The 7,817-nt window shown below is 42.6% G+C and overlaps 1 pseudogene; it reads right to left on the bottom strand.

The window, feature by feature from the left end:
• Nucleotides 1–6,427: 6,427 nt before the first annotated feature.
• On the bottom strand, nucleotides 6,428–6,723 carry LOC126498745 (cytochrome c oxidase subunit 7C, mitochondrial-like; annotated as a pseudogene).
• Between the last annotated feature and the right edge of the window lie 1,094 nt (nucleotides 6,724–7,817).

Raw genomic sequence — 7,817 nt, 5'->3', positions numbered from 1 at the left:
AAAAAAAAAAAAAAAAAAAAAAAAAAAAAGCCCAGGACCAGATGGTTCCAGTGCAGAATTCTGTCAGAATTTCAAAGAAGGGCTAATACAAAAACTCCTCAAATTATTCCAAATAATAGAAATGGAAGGAACATTGCCAAACTCTTTTTACAATGCTACAGTTACCCTGATACCCATACCACACAAAGACACACCTAAGAAAGATAATTATAGACCAATCTCCCTTATGAACATTGATGTAAAAATATTCTAATAAAATACTGTCAAACCAGCTGGGTGGTGGTGGTGCATACCTTTAATCCCAGTACTCAGGAGGCAGAGGCAGGTGGATCTTTGTGAGTTTGAGCCCAGCCTGGTCTACAAGAGCTAGTTCCAGGACAGGTTCCAAAGCTACAGAGAAACCCTGTCTCGAAAAACCAAAAAAAAAAAAAAAATACTGGCAAACCAAATCCAAGAACACATCAGAAAAATCATCCACCATGACCAAGTAGGCTTCATCCCACAGATGCAGGAATGGTTTAAAAATCTGTCAATATAATCCACCATATAAACAAACTGAAAGAACCTTATGAGAAGGGGGTTAAACATGGTTGAGTCTCACCAGGGAAGGAATTTTCACTGCACTGTCTTATATGTGGAATCTAAAATGTTGGCTGTATACTACTCCCTGCTACAGTTTATTGGAGTTCAGAGAGAGTTGGCAGGGTGGAGGGAAATGTTGATTATTTTGGTAGATGAACAAGAGATTCTGTTGTGTTATTCCACATTAAAGTAACTGCATGTAACCGTCATGCAGTATGAACATCAGGAAGCTTGAAGAGCTTTGGAGGCTTTCACGGCAAATATAATATTTAAAGGGATGTGATTAACAAGCATCTTAGTTAGGGTTTTATTGCTATGAAGACACCATGAGCACAGCAGCTCTTATAAAAATATTTACATTGGCTGGCTTACAGTTTCAGAGGTTCAGTTCATTATCATCAAATGGGGTGCTGGAGCTGAGAATGCTACACTTGGCAGGCAACAGGAAGGCAAATGATACACTTGGTGGTATCCTGAGCATAGGAAGCCTCAAAGCCTGCCACTACAGTGACACACTTCCTCCAACAAGGCCATTCCCACTCCAACAAAGCCATTCCTCCTAATAGTGCCTCTCTCTATGAAAGTATGGGGCCTATAGATTCAAACTACCACAACATGATTTTACATTACGTAGTGTAGATACATCTCAAAACATTACATGCTAGTCTGGCGGTGGTGGTATGTTGTCTGAGTTTTCTGTCCTGCCTGGTTCCCGCAATTGTTAAGTCCCAAAGAAATCACACAGTGGTCTACATTAGTTATAAACTGATTGGTCCACTAGCTTAGGCTTCTTATTAACTCTTATAACTTATATTAACCCATTATTATTGTCTATGTTAGCCACATGGCTTGGTACCTTTTTCAGTGAGGCAGTCATACCTTGCTTCTTCTGTGGCAGGCTCACAACTGCAGAAAGAGCTTCTTTCTTCACAGAATTCTCCTGTTCTCATTGGTCATCCTCTACTTCCTGTCTGGTTGTCCTGCCTATACTTCTTGCCTGGCTATTCACCAATCAGTGAATCAATTTATTTAAAATATAATTGACAGAATATAATTTTCCCACACCACTTCCCCCTCTTTTTTTTTTAAATAACAAGAACTCTGAATCCAATATCTTTTGTTTAGCTTTTCTCCTGACAATTAGTCATAACAACTTGTTACCAACATTCTAAACAAAGGAAAGTATAGTCCATAGTCCATTTTTTTTGGGGGGGGAATGTGGGCATAGTTTTCCAGGCTACTTCCTGCTGGTTGGGGGCGCTGATAATTTTATGGGGACCTAAAGAAAATTTAGAAGTATGATCAAGTCCTGACTGGAGTATCCTGTGAGGCTTGATCATATCAGGCCACATTTTGAATCTGTTCTGGATGTAGAACTCAGACGTCTGGGCCATCTGTTCCTACCAGAGATTTCTCAGGTGGTCTTCCTTGATCAAACTTGATTTTTCTTAACTCAGAATGAATCGACAGCCTCTCATTTCCTGTAGAAATAAAAGAAAATCCTCTTATCCAAATTAACATACATTTTGACTTCAATTTTGAAGTCATGGTATTTTTAAAATACCTATCTTGGACTGATGTAGCAGAATTTATAAACAAATATTTTTAGCAGCTGTTGCTCCTTCCTCAGCATTTAAACAATTCAAAGAGAGCATAATAACATATAGTATCAAGATTCTCTATGTATGTTTCATCTTTATGTGGCTATATTTTAACTTCTATTTATTTTTAATTTTTGGATTTTGAGACGGGGTTTCTTTGTGCATGTTTGGCTGTCTTGGAACTCCCTCTGTAGACCAGGCTGTCCTTGAACTCACAGAGATCTGCCTGCCTCTGCCTCCAAAGTGCTGGGATCAATGGCGTGTGCCACCACACCCAACTACTCTCTTTCTCCTTTTTTTAAAAAAGGGCTTTAATCTTTTTTCTCTCCCAAGTCTGCATATATTTTTAACAGACAGTAAAACATTTAGAGGTTTTGTCTTTGAATCTCTCTTTAACTGTAACTCTCTCTTTCTTTCAACACATGGGTCTTTAATTTGCAGAATCGGATTGTGAGCCTAGCCTTTAACGGCTTAGCTATCCCTCTAGGCCAGGCTCCAAAGCTACAGAAAACCCTGACAACAAATGGTGCCCAATGTGTGGATGACTGCATCCACATAAAGCCTGACAGAGCTTGGGAAGTAATTCTAGACAAAAAAGAATAGAGTTAAGCACAGCTTAACTTATTGAAGGCAGCATTTTCTCAGGTGGGTTCTGTTTGCTAGAGACAAATGTATCTCATTTAAGAGAGGCTTTCTGACTCAGCTTTAGCTGTAAAACCTTGCAGCTCTTTTTAAAGACCCTGCCATGAAACACTTAAATGTTGTTGTCAGCCATAGCAGGAAAAAAGCTGTGCCATTTTATAATGCCGGCTTTCTGGGCCATCCTGCCAGGGCAAACTCTGACTCTTTCAGGCAGGCAATCTGACTAAGGAGCATTTGAGTGTGGTTTGTGAGCACACTGCTGGAGCTTGCTTGCTGGCAGGAACCTTGAAACACTGTAGAGTTGTGGCAATAAACATGGCTCTGGCCAGTACAGCCACTAAGAGGCTGGAATCTCAGAAAGATAAGGAATGGGCTGGATCCAGTCAAAGCCATAGCTTTAATCCTACCCATATTGCTTAGCAAATTAAAGACCCATGTGGAGAGAGAGAGAGAGAGAGAGAGAGAGAGAGAGAGAGAGAGAGAAGAGATTCAAAGATGAAGAAAACCTCTAAATGTTTTACAGTATGTTAAAAATATATGCAGACTTGGGAGAGAAAAGAAAAAGGTTAAAATCCTTAAAAAAAGAGAGAGAGAGTAGTTGGGTATGGTGGCACACACCTTTAATCCCCATACTTGGGAGACAGAGGCAGGCAGACCAAGTGTGGGGATTAAAGGCATGTGTGTCACCACACCTAACTACTCTCTTTAACCTTTTTCTTTTCTTTCCCAAGTCTGCATAAAGTGGTACACGTCTTTAATCCCAGCATTTTGGAGGTAGAGGCAGGAGGATCTCAGAGTTTGAGGCCAGTCTGGTCTACAGAGTGAGATTTACACACTGAGAAACCCTGTCTTGAAATCCAAAAACCAAACCAAACCAAACCAAAAATCCCTAAACTAGCATTACATGCTATCTCACTAATATGTGTGCTTTTCATGTATCAGTTAAAAATATACTTGAAAAGTATATTTCAAGTTGGGTTTCTAGGTAGTGTCACTATTTGGGAAGGATTGGGAAGTGTGGCCTTGTGGGAGGTGTATCACTGAATGTAAGGTTTCTCTCATTCCCAGTTAGCCCTCTCAGCCTTATGGTTGTGTCTCATGATGTAGACTCTCAGCCAGTACTGCAGCACCACACCTAACCTGCATGCTGCCATGCTCACTGCCAGGATGGTCATGGACTCTAGTCCTCTGGAACCATGAACTCAAAATGAAAGATTTATAAGTTGCCTTGGTCATGGTGTTCTGCCATGGGACTAGAACAGTAACTAAGACACCATCTAAACTAAGCATTAATGGGTTATAACCATTTTTTTTAGAACTAATTTTTCAAAACAGAACCAGGAGTCCCATCTTCTCCATGTTTGTGGCATCATTTATTATTTATTTTTCAGATAGTTGCTAACTTAATAGCTATGAAGTTATGTGTCACGCGGTTTTACCTTGACTCTATGAAGGTTATTTATTTTGAGCATCTTTTAAATTGATGGTTGGCAATTTGCCTGTCTCTTTCAATTTTAAACATGTGAATAGTAGAAAATTAAAAATTTATTCTTGGGCCTCACATTTATGTATTTTGGACATTGTTGCTTTGAGGGATTGCTTCTCATTTCAAAGATTAAGTTGCTCCCCGACAAAACATGTACTCAGAAACTTCTTTTTCTCAAAAGCATCATTGAATTTTCACTGGGTCTACATGAAATAAAATCAGACGAAAAGCCTGGTCATTCTGCTTTCATTTTGTGTCTGTCTCCTTTACACATCTCCAGCCCTGATTCCCCCAGTGGCACCTTTCTCTGAACTCCAGAAACTACAGGACTCATAAACACCTCCAAGGAATAAAATATACTTCTAAGAAATGGGGTCTTAGGATGGACCATCCTCAAATGAGGGTACATGAGGCTCCACAGAGAAGCAAGGGTTGTTACAGAACCCAGATTGTTTCTCTGAGATCACTTTGCATAATCCAAACTGACAGTCAGCTCAGTCACACTTGGTTAGGAATGATTGATTATACACAGCTGTAGTCTCCTGCCCCTATTCTTTCTCTAGTTAAAGCCAGATCTCACAAAGACAGACTTGGGGTTCATTGGAACCCTTTATTTACTACTTTTCTCCATGCGCACACAGATTGAATTTCTTATTTTTCTTTGTTATCTTTTTTTTGAGATTCTATCTTCTGTGTATGGATTCTATCTACCTGAATGCATGTCTGTCTACCATTGTGTGCTCTTATTAGTGTCCGTGAGCCCTCCTGCCGCTATGTGGGTGCAGGGAACGGAACTCCTGTCTTCTGGCGGAGTAACCAGGGCTCCAGCCTTTGTTTTTTACTTATGTGTGTGCACAGGGACTATGTGCATTTGAGTGCAGTGCTGGAGGAGGCCAGAGAGCTGGCGTTGCAAGCAGTTGTAAGCCGCTTGGGTGCAAGGAACAGATCTCAGGTCCTCTGAAAGAGTCACTGCTCTTAACCATGGGAGTCATCTCTTTAACGGGTTTACTGGGACTGTGGCCTAGCATACCTAGGCTGTTAGGGCTGGATTAGAGATTTGCCAAAACTCTAGTACTGGAAAAATTACTTGAAATTTAAAGATTTATATCTTTAATTTAATTTTATATCTCTGAATCTATCATATTTGTGTGAATACTTACAGATATATAATTAATAAATTGATATGACTATGTAAGGTTAAATTAAAATGTCTTTTGATGGGCTAGGTCCTCCTGGTGGAAATTTTGCCTTAATATAGCTGCTGCCAGAAGCCCTGGGTTCAGTCCACCAAAACCGAACAAAACCATCAAAATCAAACCCAAACCCAAACCAAACCAGATCAGCTTCAACCGAGAAACTGACATTGCAGTCTCATTCAGCCACGGGCACGTGCCTCTTGTTGTCATCCACAGCCAGAGGAATTGGATCAGAGGTGTTGTTTGACAACTGTCCAATCAGGAACCGAGTCAGAGTGGTGGGCAGGCTTTCAAAAATCTCGCGGGCTTTCGCTGGAACCAGACATCTTGGACTCCTCTGGGATCTTCTGGTTCTCTGCTGCAGAGGCACTAAGGTTTCGGGTGCCTTTTTCTCCCTGTAACTGTTCCCAGAGGCAGGCGTGGCGGGTCCGGGATACCTCGGAAGCCAGGAGATGGTGAGTATCCGCCTGGAGTCCTGACAGGACACGGGTCCGCAAAGTCCGCCCTGGAGTCCGCTGATCCGAGTCCCCTCGGTTGCGGGTTGGGGCTGTGCAGACGGTGGGGACCCTGGGTCTCATCGTGTCCCGTCCCAGGGTGGTGCTGGGCAGGCAGTGGGGTCTCTGGCAGAGCTGTCAGTTGTCCGCTCTGCGTAGTGATCTCAGGTCCTGCTGAGCGAGTTGATCCTCGGGATCTCAGGAGCATCGGAGCGGATCCCTATCCGGAGCGGATCCCTATAGGCTTTCGTGGATTCTGTCGGCGGTTGTGCGGCAGGACAAATCCTGGAGCCAGAGTTGCCGCTCCCTGTCACTTTATTCTGCATAGCTGGACAGCATTAAATCCTCATTCTTTAGGTTAATGAGCTGCCTCTGGGATATTTCATTATAAGGTGAATTGCTTTTCTCTTTATCTTGCTATTTTTTTATTTACAATTTTATTTAGTAATAAGAGTTCAAGAGTTTAATCCAGTTTTCAGATCAATCTCTTAAACAATCTTCATTCTGTTAAAGGGTTGAATTAAATATTCTCATTTCTTAAGAAGCTGGTGCCTCACTATGAAGAAGGGAGCAGTGAATCCAGATCCAAAGTACACAGTCATCATCGCCAGTAACCGCCACTTGTTTTCCACTGAAAATGGCAAATTCTTTCCCGGGCCCTCCTCGTAGTGGCTGCAACGGACCACGGAGGTGGTGAACCTCCGGACACTTTGGCCCTACATGGTGCGGCGGGAAGCTCAGCGAGGGGCACAGGGGGTGGTCGGCGGAGATAATGGCCGCACCACCACAATCCTCTTCCTTGACGACCTTGCTCTACCCTTATCTTGCTTTGACGACCTTGCTCTACCCTTATCTTGCTATTTTTGTGCGTATAAACATGCACGTGCACGCGGAGTGTCCGTGGAGGCCAGATGACATGAGTCCAGAGAAACTCTACAAATGTAAAGAATGTGGCAAGGCCTTTAGCAGTTGTTCATATCTTAGTGTGCACCAGAGAATTCATACCGGAGAGAAACCCTTTGGATGTAAAGAATGTGGCAAAACCTTTAACACAAGGTCAAACCTCAGGCAGCATCAGAGAATTCATACTGGAGAGAAACCTTACAAATGTCAAGATTGTGGCCAAGCTTTTAATCAGCGCTCACATCTTACTCAACACCAAGAAACAGAGCAAGAAATGCCCTTCTGTGACAGCAAGGGAACCAAAACTGAGCTTCTGAAACAGTTGCCATTGGAACAGTCTCTCAACCTACATTCTAATGTCCAGCATCCTCTTTAACTTGGACTTCTCATCTGCTTCATTAATTGTACCTACCCTGGTGTTGAGAACCAGACCTACCCAAGACTTTCCCAGAGACCCTGATGAAAGGACAAAGAGAACATTAGTTCTGGGTCTTTGTCCAAGATCAGACTTGGCAAGGTCCTGTTAAGGCTTCAGTTCCTGGGAACCTGGCTTTCTCCCAATGGGTTATGGTTATGGGTCCTAAGTCAGCTGTGTCTGAGGTATTCTGAGTTCTCTTTGCCAGTGTTATCTGATTCAGCTTTCTGCTGACGGTGGCCCATTTCTCCCCTACCAACAGTATATAAAATACTATACTTCTTAATAAACTTGCTTGGCATAAGGCAGCAAGACCTCCCGACCCCCAGCTTTCCATCTTCTCCATCTTCCTTCCCTGGTCCAGTCTCTCAGGAACCGGTCACTGAGGAACAGCCTGCTGGTCCAGGTCACCTTCACACTCCGAGGCTCTTCCCTGTGCTCTACAAAGTGACCCGTATACGCTTACAGACAGCAAGACTTGTTTATGAGAAAACAGAA

This window comes from Alexandromys fortis, unplaced genomic scaffold (genome assembly GCF_014885135.2).
Source record: "Alexandromys fortis isolate MF-2015 unplaced genomic scaffold, M_Fortis_MF-2015_v1.1 scaffold_3, whole genome shotgun sequence".
Lineage (NCBI taxonomy): Eukaryota > Metazoa > Chordata > Mammalia > Rodentia > Cricetidae > Alexandromys > Alexandromys fortis.
This window is presented reverse-complemented; position numbering and strand designations above follow the sequence as displayed.